Genomic DNA, 17,385 nt, shown 5'->3' on the forward strand with positions numbered 1-17,385 from the left:
TTTTTTTGTTGAAGTTCCAGTCCAGGATGGTGAACTTTAATGCCAGGAATATTGAGTTGTTGTACTTTTGAAAGAAGTGTTAAAATATGTGTCCAACCAATTGTGCCTAAATAAATCGCTGTTAAAAATCTGGTAAATGTTAGTTAAGATTCTGGCGTAGAGATACTTCATCCTTTTATCTGTTGGAATTTCTTTCACCATAAATATCTACCCTTCTTTTTGGAAATGTGAATGTCCTAAACAGGAGACTTAAGTGAATTGTTTCCATGGATTTGTGCCTCTGTTAATAAAACAAACCCTCGAAAAATCTCCTTCAAACTTAATTTCTACGTCTCTGTGTATAATAAAATGCCAGAGACTAATGCAAACAAAGTAAAGTAAAAGCCAAAAAGGATTTCTACATTGAGGAATTGCTTGCTCCACTAATTCTTCAAACAAAGGGTTCCCAATTCATCGTTGTGGAGCACTTCTGTGTATGCCAATTCTGTTTTAGACATAACAGCCATTTAAGATAAACTCATCACTGTCACAAAGATGTGTGAACTTCGATGTTTTTGTTGTTACAATATGAAGGAAAGAGGAGACATTGCATGTACTCTCAAGACTCTGCTTACCATCCCAGACCCATCTACAACTAACTTTTGTACCAGAATGCCACACCTACTACCACATTTACTTTGTAGGCCGCTTGCATCCAAATTAATTTACTGTTCTGAAGTAAAGGCAGCACCTTGTCTTTGGGGTTTGCGGTTGGGTTAAAGGATAGATGCCTAACATCTGTAATTAAGGATGAGGTTCTGAATTGGTTTCCATGTCAACACATCATTTGCTACCCTTTCGATAAGCTTTAAAGGAGGATTTTATGCCCCCTCTTTTCTTAAGATCCCATTTGACGTTGTGGTCATTGCAAGTTATTGAACCGTGACCGAGGATCCCAGATATGGTAACTGATCTCCCATCTCATTATTTGTAAGCTGGTGGCGTAGGGGATTCTGAGCAGTTGCGGACCATGAAACTTAACTATTGGATGGTCAAACCAACCTACTGAAAATTGGGGATAAAGGGAAGTGCGGTTTCTTTAGATGCTGCTTGAGCATGGTATTGTTTGGAGAAATAAATTAAAGTGGTCCAGCAGTATGGAAGTGGCAAAGTCTTTGAGTGTAATTCGTACTGGTAAAATTGAGTCTTCCCGGACCATCCATTATATGGAGCACCTCAAGGACCTAGTTTTCCCAGCACTTCTTTTTTGTATTCAATGCTTACTTCATTGGCTGTGTTTCGTGTACAAGCTTATGATAGAAAGGTCGTGCTCAAACTGTCTTGTTGTGCCTCTTAAGATGCAACTATGGAGCTTACCTTATTTGAGCAATTTCTAATGTTGATCAGGTTGAATGAGATTAAGCAGTATAGCTATGGAGTAACAACTAAGTGCCTCTTTGGCAAAGTATGATCACTTCACTGTTACTAATGTCGGTGCTTATACTCAGAACAAGGTTAAAACAGTGGTTGCTTCGTATTTCCAGTAGTTGTGGAGCTTTCTGATAAATCATGTAATATATTATTCTTCAAAATCAGTTGCGACTGTTGCTATCAGAAACACCCTTCTCCAATTGTGTAGGCTATTTATTATTGGTGCTAAAGTAGGATGCAGTATTGCCTTATGTTGTGGCTTGGCTGCTAATAATACTCTTCGTTTACAGATAATGCAGAAACCTGCTGCAGGAACACACACAAAAGAGGGTTGTGGCATGGCTGTCCTAAAAACATTGCAATGACTCCCAGTCAAACCTTTTGTATCCGTTAATGTTTCATTGGGCTCCACAAGATTGTATGTAGTCAAATCCTTCATTACTTGAAAGGGGACCAAGTACAGTAGTTTTGCCTATAAACACTTTTGTTTCCCCAGAAAAAAATCTATTGATAGTTCGCATGCTAATGACTACTGAAAAATATAGCGAATCTTTTGCAGTACTGCAAAAAGTGATGGAACGAGCTACCAGTGAAGCTTGTTTTGAAAAGCGTTATCCTTTTGAAATACTTTGATATTTGTCCTGTCACGGTTTGTATTACGGAATTCCCAGGATCACTGTGCTCAGATGCCTGGAGTAGGATTTCTTGCCCTTCATAAAACAAATTAGAAAGTACGGTTGACTTTTTGACTTGATTTCTAACGTTATGTAAGAACATACATTTAGAAGCATGGGCTCATATGCATTGTTAATGATTAGTTTATGCTCCAAATAGCAATTCTTTTGCAGGTAACTGAATATATTTGTTTGGTTGGATCTGAGGGGGTGCATATGTTCAGATTTCAGTGATGGTTAATTAGCACGGTTCCTTTTGAAATGTTTGTTTCGCTAGAATAAATAAAAAATGTTTTAAAAAATCATGTAGTTTTATGTGAATGTTAGACAAATAGAATTTGAGTTTAAGGTTTGGTAGATGAGACAAATTGCGTTAATTACGTTAAAGGTTGTGAAATCGGGGGCCCTTAATGTGTTTTTGTTTTGAGTTCTTTTTCAGATTTGTTTCAGTTTTGTGCCAAAATGCCGGATTGTTTTCTTCTGGGCATTGCCCTACCAGTATAGTGACCTTTGTGTGCTGGAGGCTCTATAAAGATGTCCCTCCTTTTCCGCTTTGTGTAAACCAGCCCTGTGAACACAGGGTTAGGATTAGAAAGGCACATGTAAGATTTCTCCACCTACAGCGTGCAGTTGGTTGCCCTACCAAAGAGGTATACACTTCTTTTTAGGTTGAGCCTAGCGCAGCGCGCCGGCGCCGCTCTGTGAGGCTTCTTGTGAGCACTCCAAACGTCCTCAAAACTTCTCCGTGTGGGTTGGACTCCTCCCACACATTCGTTTGGCCTTTGCGTGTGGCTTCAAATAATGAAAGCGCACAAATGGCCGAAGGAGGGTCCCACCTTCCTTTTTTAATGTACACTCCCACCGTGTTTTGCTCTCGGGAGCGAGCAGCGGCGCGCCGGCGGCAGTTGCATTGCTTCGTGATTCCTTCTTTCGTGGGTCAGGTTACTGTTAATGAACGCTCCCCTCCTCCCACTTTGCATTAGTTGATAAGCATCTAATTTTGGTTAGGAAGTAAATAAGATAACTTTTTTATTTGATGATTTCCGACTTTAAAATTCAGAAGCCGTTATATAATTGGCATTCTCGAAAATAAAACAGAGCACAGTTGCAGCTTTGTTAAATGTAAAAAGGTAACATTTCTGTAGCTCTTTGAAAAAAGTCAGAATAAATGCTTCTGGAGGCACCCAGACGCCATCTTCCAGGTCCCAATTATGTTCGTCAATATTAATCTTTCTAGGCGCACTGACCATATAAGCGGGGTGAAATGGTTTGTAAAGCTTTCACTCAGGCAGCCAGCCCGGATACAGGAGGTTGCTCAGGCTAGAAGCAAACCGGGGTCTTTCAGGCCACTCAGTGCCTGGAATTGGTGGGTGGCATGACTGCAAATCATCTGAGCCCTTTGTGTGTACTACTTCATGGCGTGTAGTACCTTATGCAGAAATCGCATACCAGAGGCAATGACAAGGGGGCTTTCTCCTCTCTGGTCAGTGTGTGTGAGATACGGCACGTGCTTGATGTACATATCGCAGTGTAGATTGACTGCTGGTTTAGTGCACTCCCTCTGCAAGCAGACGTGTGGCATACCCAGGGACCGTCCACACAGGCGGGTGGATGGTGTCTGCTGCCCTCCTGCAAAGGCAGCGGCTGTGTGGCCCCCAGCGCGGCTCCCGGTTGTGTCATTTTGTGTACTGATATGTGGACCGCCCCCTCCAAAGGTGCTTCAAAGAATCACGCATTCCCAAAAGCGAGGCTTTAATTTCTTTTACATCAATCCACCTGTCTGATCTCTACAAAACACTACCTTTATAACCTATCAAGCGGCCAGGAAAAGAGCAACACGTTAACATATGTCATCTGATAGAGACTACTAGCCGCAGATTCCTTCACGTAGAATTATCTCCAGGTGTGAGACTGGATCCGGAAACTTTTTTTTCACAGCTTCCCTGCGCGCCTGGGGCGGGGCGACATCACGCGACTCCGGCCACGGGGGTGTTTTTTCCCCTGTGGCTCTTTTGTTTGTTCCTCTGCTGCGGAAGTTCTTCCAAAGAGGGTTCCCATGTTTGGGGCTTATTGTACCCTGGGTCGTATGGCCTGCGCTCTGCTGGAGGGTTCTTGTCGCCTTCGGGTTATGTTATGTTAAATGGTGACTAATAAAGCGCACAGCTACTTTACTGAGTGTCCCGGCGCTGGATGAGTTGAAGACTAGCACAAAAGGGGGGAAAAAGTTGGTAAGCAGAGTGCTGAGTTATTGCTGAAATAACCGTGTCTTGAGAGCCTTCCTGAAAGGGAGCAGATCCTGTAAAAGTCTCAGAGCAGGTGGTAACTTATTCCATAGCTTAGCCACTTGGAACTGAAAAGAGCGTCCTCCTATTCGAGAGTGCTTGATCACCGGAGTGCACACTAACGCCAATGAGGCGAAATGAAGAGAGTGATAGGGGTGGTAGAATTGGACTCAATTCCTTAAATAAGGGGCCCCAGAGCCATGCAAAGTCTTAAAAGCCAAAATGACGGCCTTAAACTGTATCTGCTTGCGGATTGGTAACCAGTGGAGAGAGCTCAGATGCTCTGACACCCGGGTCCTCTGGCAAAGGGTAAGAATGGCCCTGACCGCCGCATTTTGCACCACCTGAAGGCGAGTAAGCAGGTATTTTGGAAGACCGAGATATAGTATGTTTACATAATCCAACCTGAAGCCAATCACGGCCTGGACCACAGTTTTCCTGTGTGGGATCTGAAGTAGAGGCAGGAAGTGTTTGAGCATTTTAGAAACCAAAACACTGACCGGCCACAGTCTGGACCTGTAGCTTCATATTCAAAGTGTTGTCCAGTTTTACACCTAGATTTTTTACGGACAATACCAGATTTGCCGGGGAGCGCATATCCTGAGGCTACCAGCTCTGCCACACATTGTTCGATGGACAACCAAAGAACATGATTTCAAACTTATTAGAGTTGCATTTCAGTTCATTCTGTTCAAACCAGGAAAACCGTGCCGAAAGACACGTCTTAATGGCTTCTCCCTCAATCTCTGAATCTTTTTCACATGTAAAAAGTAATTGAGTGTCGTTGGCGTATAATACTATTTTAGTCCAATGTGACTCCGCTAAACTCGCCAGGGGAGACTTATACAGATTGAATAAGGTAGGGCTAAGGACCGAACCCTGAGGAACCCTCACCTCCAAAGGGGGAATGAGTGCAGAAAAAGGGGGCCCAGACAGTCTGCTTGCGCCCTGACAGAAAGGAGGCAAACTATTTGAGTAACGTCCCTTCAAAACCAGACTCCTGGAGTCTCAGTAGGAGTCTGCCATGAAGGACGGTATCAAAGGCTGCCAAGAGATCCAGCAATATCATCATAGCCTTTCCGCCTCTATCCAAAATGGCCTTAATAGACTCCGAAATTTCCAGGAGTGCCGTTTCGGTGCTAAAATTTGGGCGAAACCCTGATTGACTTCGGTGCAAAATATTGTTAGTCTCTAAAAAGGCAGAGGTGACTCAATGAAAATATTTTTTCCAATACTTTGGAGAAGGCAAGCAGGAAAGATATGGGCCTATAATTAGCTGGTGTCTCAGGATCCATGTTAGGTTTTTTCAAAGGGGGAAGTATATGGGCTTCCTTCCACTTACCTGGGACACACCCCTGCTAAAGAGAGGTGTTCAGTATCTGATTCACATAGGGATTTATAGGCATAGCTATAGCTGCCAGGATAGACGCAGGGCAGGGATCAGATGGGGCACCTGATTTCAGATTCCTCTGGTGCCTGTTCCCCCATGGCATTTGTGTAGGTTGATTTTGCTCCTGGAGGTTGTGTGCGTGGCCACTGGTAGTGGTGTGCCTGGGCATTTCCTCCTTTCCCTGCTCCTGTCGTGAATTCTGGGACGCTCTTGTGTTCTCCCTTGCCAGGCGCCGCCTACTCAGCCTTCCTGGGGCCTTGGGCTGTTCATCATCTTCTTGTTGCTTCTGGCGGCCTCACAGCCGGCGCTGTTCTGGCTGGCAGGCTGCTCTCCATCTGGAGTGGGTTTGCCTTCTTTTCCCTCGTTTCCTTGAGCACTCTAGGCTCTTCCGCTTTTCCTGTCTTGGTTTTGGGCGGATGTTATGTTGCCTTGTGGGGGAGTGGGATGCTTCGGCCTCTCCGCCCTTGCCCTTGGTTCCTCTGCTGTGAGTGTACGAGCCTCTTCAGCTTTCTTTTCCCTTCCTACATCCCCTTGGGGTCGATAGGGTTCTGCTTGTGGGGGTTCCCCTTGCCTGGCAGGGACGAGGTTCTTCCTGGTCTACAGATCTGGTCCCCTGGTGGTCCTTCTGTTCTGTATTGGCTGGTGGGGTCCTTTCGCAGACCCTCCTTCCCAGGGGGTATTGCTGGGGTATCTATTGTACTTGAAGGAATTTCCTGCTAGTAGTCTCTGAGATGTAAGAGTTTCTTACCTTCGGTAACGATGTATCTGGTAGAGACGATTCTAGCCGCAGATTCCTTCACGGCCCGCCCTTCCTTCTCTATCCTGTGAGGACCCTTGGGTTGGTCTTCGGTACTCGCCTCCCGGTGGGGGGCTGTGTCTCCTGTGAGTGCCTTCCTTGTTCCTGACGGGTGGCTCTGTGTGGGGACAGTTCATTCCTCCTTGATTTATGGATGATGGTGCTCCGGTGCTCTGCTGCTCTGGCTACTCCAGGTTTGGGGGAGATTGCTTTCTATCCCTGTCCTTCCCTCCCCTCCCTTCCTTCCAGTGCTATCCCCTGATTAAGGGTCATCTGACCATTGTCTTACCATGTCCCTTGTGGGTGGTTTCTCTCTATTTTGGGTGGCTTGTTGTCCCTGTCTGTCTTCAGACTGGTCCCCTTCTCTGGATGGGGGTGGTAGGCTTACTACGGGTACCATGACTCTACGCATGTTCCTTGCCTCTGGGGCACAGGAGTGCTGACAGGGTGGCTACGCAGGGCTCTGCTTGCTCCTTCTTTCCTGTCTTTGGGTTCTACGGTGTTGCCACTATTCTGTGTGGTGTTGTTAGTCGCCTCCTCTTTCCAATTTTTCTGCTCTTCGCACACTGTTCCCATGCTTCCACAGTTTATCTGGTGATTCTGCGTTGTGGTGCGGAAAAGTTCTCCAAAGAAAACTGACGTAGGCGCGTTGGAAAGGGGGGGTGTATCTTATGTGACCTCGCTGACGTCACGTGTCCCAACGACGCCTGGGCAGAGTCGCGTGATGTTGCCCCGCCCCCGGCGCGCAGGGAGGCTGTGGCAAAAAAGTTTCTGGATCAAGTCTCACGCCTCGGGATAATTATACATGAAGGAATCTGTGGCTAGAATTGTCTCTACCAGATACATCGTTACCGAAGGTGAGTAACTCGTACTTCACATAGATTGTGATTTAGGCCCACTTCAGTGAAATAAGAGTAAATTATCAAACCAGCCTATGGGTTGATGGTCGATGCACTCATGGTAAGAAGCCACCTCTTCACAAAAAAATAAAAGCAAAACACCCATGATCTAAATAAAAAAGTCAACAAATCTTTGTTATCATCGGAAATGAGCCAATTAAAACCTCTCTTTTTGCGCACATCGGCCCGAAGACAGCAAATACAGCACTTAATTCAGCCAAAGGGAACAACCTGCATATATGTGAACTTCACTTGGTGTTATGTGAAACACAAGTGAGCATGTCTGGTCTGAAATAACAGGAAAGCTCATTTATGGTTGCAAGCTTTCTTCCGGCTTCTAGATCAACTTGCATTCTATTCTATAGGTGCCATCTGAAACCTCAGTATTACACCAGAAGTTACGACAAGTCTCTCAATGGCATTACACATCATCCTTCTTAGTTTCCCTCCGAAAAGTTAACCCTGTCCGGTTTATTTGAATCTTGGTTGTGCTTTTTAAAGTGTACACTGTAAAATTAAATTCAAGCATTGTTTAATCTATTTTTCTTCTCACGGAGACCGCTTTTCTGTCAAACCCAATGTTCTAATTCTACATGTCCGTGACGCAGCACTGTGAAATTAAAAACAAATTATGTTTTTCTGTAAGAAACATGTCATTATTGGTGTGGTTTAAAAACAAACAAAAAAAAAAGTTTCCATTTCTCTTAAATTGGCTCAAAGGTTCTCACTAGTGTTGCTTTAATGAACTTGGTTTTACTTGCCGATAAGGTGTTTAAGACACCTTACAACATAATATATGTGTAAAACGCATATTTTGTTATCCGTTTAAAGTTTGAACAACAACAATTTAAGACTGAGCATTTACAATGTAAGAAAACGTCTCTTCCTCTCTACTTTTGAATTCAGCCCACTTTAGTTTCTGTCCACCCAGTACCCACTGATGGTCTCCCCTCGCCATCTTATACCTTTTATGTACATCTGCACCATCCTCCACCGACTGATAGGTCTCGCTTTTAGGACCTTATAAGTATTTAGTTATGCAGCACAATATCCTTGGTGCAACAACATTAACTGTTGCATGGATAAACACTTATAAGGTCCCAAAGGCGAGACCTCTTGGCTATGCAAATGCTTGTTCGTCATGGTTCCCCCTCGTGTGAAGGGCGATGCAGTTTGTGGGTTTCCCCATTATTGTACAGAATAAGGTCTTGCACAGTCATGGGGCGCAGGAAAGCATGTACCAGGTTTCATATGTATAGCTCCTGTTTTGCTTTTCTTAGTAAGAGCAGCTGATATTAATTTTTGACCATCCAGAATTTCGATAATATGCAGCATAGTGTACAATTCAGATTTTGTTTTTCTTAATCTTCTAGAAAACTGGTGACGTTTTTGACATTTTGTTTATATCGATGCTCTTTTTAAAACCTTTTTTGTGTAGGAGATTGTGTTTTTCCAAAAATAAATGGAGCACATTGTTTTTGAGTAGTTTTCCCCATTTGCATAAGGGAATAAGGGTGCTGAGTCGATAGTCTTTTATTAAAGAACACAATATGCTTACTACCCGAATATTCCATTTTTTCCCCAGAAATATGGTTATTGCAGATTGAATAATTTATCATTGTTACTCCTGGTTATGGGATCTGTTTCAATGGTGGGAGTAAAGGTAGAATACAGTGGATTAGGTATACATTATATGCACAGACAGTAGGCCTTTTGGAATTTAGTCCCCTTAGTGCACTAACAGTTCAGTTGTGGATTTGGTGCTCAAAACCCAGGGTGCTGGGCACATAATACTTCCTGACCACCCACCACTATCAAACTAAAGCGAGAACCGATGGTCATGTTATGCTACCCTCTTTTGGATGTCAAGTGACCTGCATCCCCCAATAGGCTACCCCAGAGTGTGAGGCATCAGAAGAGGTGACGAGCTGTAGATTGGTCAAGAACAATGGAATTTCCTGAATAAAAGGACCTATATATATATTTATTTATATATATATATGATTCACATATGTATGGTGAAGTCTACGGGAACTCATTACGTCCTATGCACAATACATTTTGATGAGCATCTCATTATATCCTATGTAGGTTACAGTACAGTGGACATATGGACATATTAAATGTTTACAGAGAAAAAGGATACTATCTGTTTAGTGATATAGTTATATATCCTACAAAATGACTAAAAGTACTTAACATCATTTAGCCCTAATCTGTGTTGTTCTCAACATGCAATACATACAATTCCATTGACATATATAGATTTCATTCATTGTTTTGTACCCTATGTAAGTTACAATACATTGGACATATGGACAAATTAGATGTTTACAGAGAAATATATTTTAGTTTACCCCTTTTCAGTAGTACATAGGATTAGCTTGTTAGGATAAGTTGTATAAATACACATTGTTACGGTTCTACTTAAAAACCATGGACTAAATCACATAAGCAGATCATTTCCTATTGTCTATTAACCCCTTCCATGCTGGTGACGAACCCCAGCCGTCATGCACTACGGTGCTCGTGTGCTGATGACGGCTGGGGTTCGTCATGGCCCGCCCGTGTTCGGCCGGCGGCCGCACACGGGGAAAAAAAGCGGCCGCATCGAAGGGGTTAAGTCCATGTTTACCAGTAATTAGGTGCTACCTCACCATTCTTTCCCATTCTTCTCTACTATTCAAGCCTTCAGTGTATGATCTAAATTTAGACCTAAAGAATTGTTCTCTCTGTTTGCGTCTCTTATCAGTATCGCCTCCTCTCATGGATGTCTTGATCTTTTACAATATGAACCATTTGAGTTCATCTTCTTTATGATTTACTGTTACCCAATGTTCAACTAAAGGGGCGTTCTTCTTGTGATTTTTAAGGGCTGATCTATGTTCTGACAGTCGTAAACGCATCTCTCGGCCAGTTTCACCAATATATCCCTTTTGACAAGGGCATATCAATAGGTATATAACATTGGATGTTCTACAGTTGACATGGTCATTCATCCAATGTGATACGCCATTGAGTTCAACTTTGTCAGACTTAATGATGGATTTGCAGTGGGAACATGTTCCACACGGCAAATTCCCATGAATAGGTTTGCCCTGATTAATGCTTAATTGGCAGATTTTTTTGGGCTCTCTAAGTTTGAACCAAGCAATTGCGAATTGTTTTATTCCTTCTATATGAAAAGATAGGTTTAGGTAAAGATTTCTGTCCCTTTCTATTAAGAATAAACCAATTTTTGTTTATAAGATTTTTGAGTTTAAAACTCATACCATTATAGTCTGAAACCATAACAATATTGATTTCTGGTTGTAGTGTTTTATTTTTCGGCTCAAACAGTATTTCTCTATTCTGATACTTTGCACGTTTATAACTCTCACGTATTAATCGTTTTGGGTAGCCTCTTTGGAGCAATTTAATTTTTAGGTTCTCAGCATGTTTCTCAAAGGTGATCTTATCCGTACAATTACGTCTGAATCTAATAAACTGACTATAGGGGATACCATCCTTTTGACTTTTTTGGTGGTAGCTAGTGTGGTGGAGAATTGTGTTCCGGTCCGAAGGTTTTACGTACAATTCCACACTTAGCTTGCCCTCCTTTGCAAAGATCTTAATATCCAAGAAGTTAACTGCCACTTGACTCTTGTTGGCTGTAAATTTAAGGTTTAAGTCTCCACAATTAAGCCAGTCTAGGAAGGCATTGAGGTCATTCTCACTTCCTTCCCAGAAAAAAAACACGTTGTCTATGAATCTAGACCAGTATTTAATGTTCTCATAGAAAGGGCTGACCTCGTTGTAAATATGTTGCCTCTCAAATTTTCCAACATATAAGCAGGATAAGCTAGGAGCACATGTGACTCCCATGCTCGTACCTTTTATTTGACAAAAACAATCTTTATTGAATAAAAAGATGTTATTCATAAGGACAATCTCTATGCAATCAACAATGAAAGTATTTTGTGCATTCAGATCACCTTCTTCATTACACAAAATGTCTCATCATAGTAATTGTGTCTAGCTGGGGTATGTTAGTGTACAAGGACTCGATGTCCAAGCACACTAACCATTGGGTTGCATTGCTAAAATCAATTCCTTCAACTTTTGAGATCATGTCCGTGGTGTCCTTTATATATGAGGGCAACGATTCCACTAGGGGACGGATAAAATGATCAACATATTTACTGAGTGGCTCAGTAATGGAATCAATTCCAGATACTATTGGCTGCATCGGGGGGTTCCTCATGTCTTTATGGACTTTTGGAAGCCCATAAAGGGCTGGTATCTTTGGGTGATTGTTAACAAGAAATCTGAATTCTTCCTCACATATAATGGAATCTTCTTTTGCTAGGTTAACTATGTCACTTACTTTTTTCTTAAGGTTGTTCCACTCTCCTATGTTTGATTTCCTGTAGTGGCATCTGTTGTCTAAGAGAGAATACATCCTCCGATTATAATCTTCAGTATTAAGTATGACAATACTTCCTCCTTTATCTCCAGGCTTTATAGTTATATCCTCACATTTTAATAGGTTTTTTAGTGCCTCCCTCTCGTTTTTGGATAGGTTATTATTTGTCCAAATTTTGTCTGTTACTAGTTTTTCTAATCCTATGGATACTGCCTTTTCAAACGTATCGACCTCCTGGCTGACCATAGTGATGTTGGGGGTCCAAGTAAACAGTGGTTGTAGACCTGATGTATTGTCTTTTAGAGTGTTCTCCCTATTTTAAAAAAATCTTTTTATTCTATCTTAGGGAAGAGGTCTCGTACATCCTTTTCTATCGAGTACCTACAACCTGAAGTACATGGGGCAAAACCTAACCCTTTTTCTAGAATAGCAACCTCCTCTCTTGTTAGCACTTTAAAAGAGAGGTTTATTATTGGTGCTTTGTGGATATGATTGTTTATTCCCAGTCCTTGTGACTGCGAGTCCTCATATATGGTCTCCTCATTGTTCCCTCCTTTTGGCGGAAACCCTGACGTCCCCTCCCCCGCGTCCTGAATCCACGGGTCTGTCTCTTCTGTTGTTGGCCTAAAAAAACTTGGTATTCATGAAAATCTTCTACATTCTTCTCTTGGTTCATTGCGTTTAGTGCTTTCTGGGACTCTCTCAGCTTCCGAATCACTGGTGTTATAAGAGGTGTCTAAGAAAGTTAAGTTTTTCTTAAAGAATTTGTTCCTATTGTATTTGTAGGGACGATTATTATACTCACTAGGTGCTGGTTGGTCATAGTAGTCTTTTTGGAGATATGGGTATACCAGTTCAAGTTTAAAGTTAGTTATATTTTTTCTAAGTTTATTGCTTTTTTTATTTATCATGTACTCCTGGTAACCCGTAATGTCCTCTTTTATTTCTGCTAGTTTTTTTTATAGCATCATCCAGAGCTGTAGATTCATTAAGTTCCTTCTCTAACTTTTCTATCTCTTCGTGTTTAATTATTAGGAGTCCCTGTGCTGTGTCGATAATCAGTAACATCCAATCGCAACTACATCGGTTCGCGATTAATGTCCAACTATCTTTAAACTTTTCATCTTTTATGAATAATCCAGGTTCATTGGTGATCTGTAGACCTTTTGGAATGACCCCCTTCTTGCAGTATTGAATAATAAATTCTGCATGAAGTTCGGTTCGAATCAGTTTTTTCTTAAGATTCCACAGTTTATTCCACCTATCATCATCTCCTTTAAGATAGGGTTACTGTATTAATGCTTTTGGAGGACCCTCCTAGTAGTTTTTTGCATTGGTCTCCCGAGAACCCGAAGGTTCGTAATGTATCCATATCGTTATTGATAACCCTCTGGCTGCAGAAGCAGAGATATTCTTAAAAAAGAGAGAGTTTTCCCTGTTTAACCCAGAAAGGACCGGGACATGTAACAACCAAAAAAGAAGATTCCTTTCTGTGTGTTACATTTTTAGGTAAATATTAACATTTGTTATAGTCAGTTATAACACCAGCCCACCACACATAATATCTAAGTCAAAACATAACATTTGATGTATCTAAGTGTTATTTTATTTCTTTCTTATTAAAAACAATTTTTCATATACACAGTATACACAATTTACTTAAAACATATGTTTGTTCAAAAATCATTTTACAGAAGTCCACACAATTTATCTTAACAGTACATATAAAAAACAGAATAGTTGCAATTAAAAACTTGTCGACGCGTTTCGGTGCTTCGTTGTTTGGAACACCTTCCTCAGGACTATTTAAAACATCTTCTTTCTAGAAGTAGATATAACATTTGTTAGTTTTACAAATTAGACGGTGGTGGTGTTGACTATTAGGCTGTTTGGGGCAAGGAAGTCTGACTATATCTTACGTGTAAAGCAGTTAATATTTTGCAGTACCAGGTACAATCCAGGAGTGGTAGTAACATTAATGACTCCTCCTCATTGCTTTGTCGTCAGACTCTGTATATAAAGTGACATTGATTTAGAATTCAATGAACCGAAGTAAAGTTGACTCTTTGATAAGTAGGACATTTTTAACATTTGACGCTTACTTCTATTTTGCGCTGAAGCGATCCGTGACAATTGCTGCACTTTAGTTAACTTCTAGTTCTGTTTCTTCCGTGTATTAGTCTGGCCAATCGTGGTCCTAGCTTCTACACGAATTCACGAATTTGTCCCTCTTATTCAATTGAGGCGGTCAGCAGCATCTAAATAGATAATATATATATTATATTACCTTATTGATTACATGTATGTCAACTCGTTATGAATTCTATCGATATTGCATTTCACACTACTCATTATTTTCAAAAAGGGGAAAACGGGCCATTCCATTCCCTAATTTTAACTGATATAGTGGGTAATATTAGTTGTATGTCAAGGTTGGGTAAAGAACCCCTGCTTGTTTTACATAAAGCTTGCCTTAGACAGTGACTATTCAAAATCCCTGAATTTAAAGGGAATTTAAGAAGCCCGCATATGAAGCTATTTTACTCGGGAAGGCAAGTTCCCAAGCATTAGGGGAAATGAGTCGATAGATAAACCCCCTTGAATCTTAAAACTCGCGGTCCATCATACCTCTAATTTCAGCTAATGCTCCGCCCGTCCGGTTTCCCTGGTTGCCCGTATCGGTAAAGGTGTTGCACAGGGACATGGTTTATATACCCAGTGCGGTTTCGATTTCCGGACAATTATGAAACGCCTGTGATTAATTAAGCGGTATTGTGGTCCAATATAAGCGCCGTGATGGTAGTTTTCTTAAGGGGATCAGAGTCCACATTTATAAACGGACTATTGTATATATAAAAAAGACCCGTATCTACAAATTCATGGTTCTGCTACAGCCCTGTATCTTTTTGATTATTTGTACGGGCTAATCAGGATAGCGATAGTTATTATTATGTTAAACAAACATATATGGCGAATTCCGGCATATATACAATGTTTATTGCAGTTTGGGCGCCATGATTGTAGTTTTCTACACAAATTTGTAGTCCATAATTGAAAACGGACTTCTTTTTACATGAATATTCGTGTTCTCTAGTTTGGGATGTTTGCTCGAGCCCTAAATATTTTTGGTCACTTCCACGAAACATCCAGATACATCAAATGTTATGTTTTGACTTAGATATTATGTGTGGTGGGCTGTTGTTATAACTGACTACAACAAATGTTAATATTTACCTAAAAATTTAGCACACAGAAAGGAATCTTCTTTTTTGGTTATTATATCCTATTGTGCCACACTCTAGACACTTAGCAGCTTTCGAAGGACACTTTTGGAACCTAGCTGAGTGTGATGTACTTCGACATTTAGAACAGACAGTGTTAATGTTCCATACTTGTTCCACATTGTCCCCCTATATTATACCCTTTTCTTTTGGTCGGTATGCCGCCCACTGGTCTACATTGTTTTCTGTTTGCAATTTGATACTTTATTCGCAGAGTCTACAGCCTTCTTTTCCTGAGCAAGAGTAGCTTTGGCTCACCGCTCAGACAGTTCTGCCATCCTTACAATTGCTGCAACGTCTTTGCAATTAGCCTTGTCTTCTACCCATAATCTCACCTGTATGCACTTGTTCTTGTCATAAATTACAATTTGTTAACATACAAGTTCATCATGCAGATTTCTTCTACCCATAATCTCACCTGTATGCACTTGTTCTTGCCATAAGTTACAATTTGATAACATACAAGTTACTCATGCAGATTTCCAAATCTACATGTAATCACCAATTTTTTAAACACCGAACATAATCCTCAATGCGTGTGTGTTTCTCCTGAAAGAAGTAATGACGCGTTATTGCTATACATCCTTTGGGGGGAAAATATTCATCCAGATCCGAAATAGCACTTTAAAACACATCTGTATCATCTGCACTTTCTAGTTTCTGTAGTTGGTTATAAATACTTAGCCCTAGTGGCCCTAGGTAATACATCAGAATTCGTTTATTTCTCTCCGCTTTCTAGAACCATTACTATCCTCAATGTTGGTTATATAGTTCAGGAAGTACTCCTTCCACTAGCTCCACTGTACAGCTGGTTCCCCAGGAGTTGCCAAAAACTCCTTGAGTGAACTTAAATGTAAAGGATGTGGAGCCCCACAACTTGAAACTGCTGCAGGTTCATTAAACAACATGTTGGCTAAACGGGAGTGCCACTCGGCGTACAAAATTACTCCAGAATATCCTTGTTATTCTTACTTCTAACACGGTGCTCTTGCTGGATAACCAACACTCAGTACTTCACTGCTCAGCAATCACAGCACTCCTGCTGCTGACTGTCACTGCTGTTGACAGTCGCGTTTCGCCTCTTCCAACACTAATGAAGAAATCAGAACTTATTATGCGCGCCGTACTGCCATTCTTCAATGCCCATGCGTGCCTTAGATCACAATTACTTCCTTCCAAAAGATCTAAAATGGTCACCGATGTTTTGCCATGTGTCTTTTTCCATAGGAATTAGGTTTTTTTTAAATAAACGTGGCGAAAGTTATTGCTTGTAGATTTCTAATGGAAACTCACCTTGCTGCATGCACCGGAATCCTTCGCATGCGCACCATGTGTTCTAAACGGCTCACCCGCCAGCAGCACTTTTTTTTTTTTATTTTATTTTTTTTAAATGATCAACCAAGCAGTAAACTTTTTCTTGCAAATGAATCCCTTTAAGATCAGTGCTTCTTCGGGATGTGATAAGTCAAGTTCCTTTATCCAGCAAGGTTCGCACAAACTGATGGGGTGGTCAAAGTCAATAAAAAGATACTCTTACCCCTTATATTAAGTCTTTGCGCTTAAAAGACTCATACATGGTCAACTTACCGATAATAGCTCCTTCTAGTCTCCAAAAATGTGGGTGCATCCCTGCCCGGCTGTACTCCCCTGACAGAGCAAGAAGATAGCTTGGGTCACCCCCAGAGGAGCTGAAGATGGCAAAAGGTTAGCATGGCACAGCGGTCCACACAGTCCCCTTGAGCTGGCCGGTATTTGTATTTTTATTATGGAAGGCAAAGGCGAACTAGATGAGATTGGCAACCCATGTACTCTCCTACCTAAATATGGGTGAGAGGCGCTACGATGCACCGCTCATGGCATCGATTGTGCGCTACACACGTGCTAATGAACAATAGCAACAACTGTGCTGTCTCTGACCAAATGTGTCGCCTTTTCCCGACACCCATTGATAAAGTGCGCCGCTCCCATATTGCCAGTTTCCTTCCTCGCCCTTGACTTGTCATTTCCTTCCTGTTAAATGAGCTCACCCTTAATTGTTGGCTGACATTCAAGCAACAGTGCCCAGGCTGCCAGCTGCTCGACACAAGCAGAAAGCGTGCCCCAGATACTGTAATATCTAGCAGGGCACGCAGCACTTCATTAGAAGAGGACTAGAAACGACGTGTCTGACATGGCTCTCAAATGCATTACTGTGCCAATGGTTCATTGCGCGACAGAGAATGTTTTGGATACTCTTTGAGGGGAAGAA

General features: G+C 41.6%; 1 protein-coding gene across 36 annotated transcripts in view; it reads left to right on the forward strand.

Moving 5' to 3' along the window:
* The window catches only part of ABI1 (abl interactor 1), a 391,827-nt gene that overhangs the window by 164,752 nt on the left and 209,690 nt on the right, over window positions 1–17,385 (forward strand). The gene's annotated exons all lie outside the window — the stretch shown is intronic.

This window comes from Lissotriton vulgaris, chromosome 10 (genome assembly GCF_964263255.1).
Source record: "Lissotriton vulgaris chromosome 10, aLisVul1.2, whole genome shotgun sequence".
Classification (NCBI taxonomy): Eukaryota; Metazoa; Chordata; class Amphibia; order Caudata; family Salamandridae; genus Lissotriton; species Lissotriton vulgaris.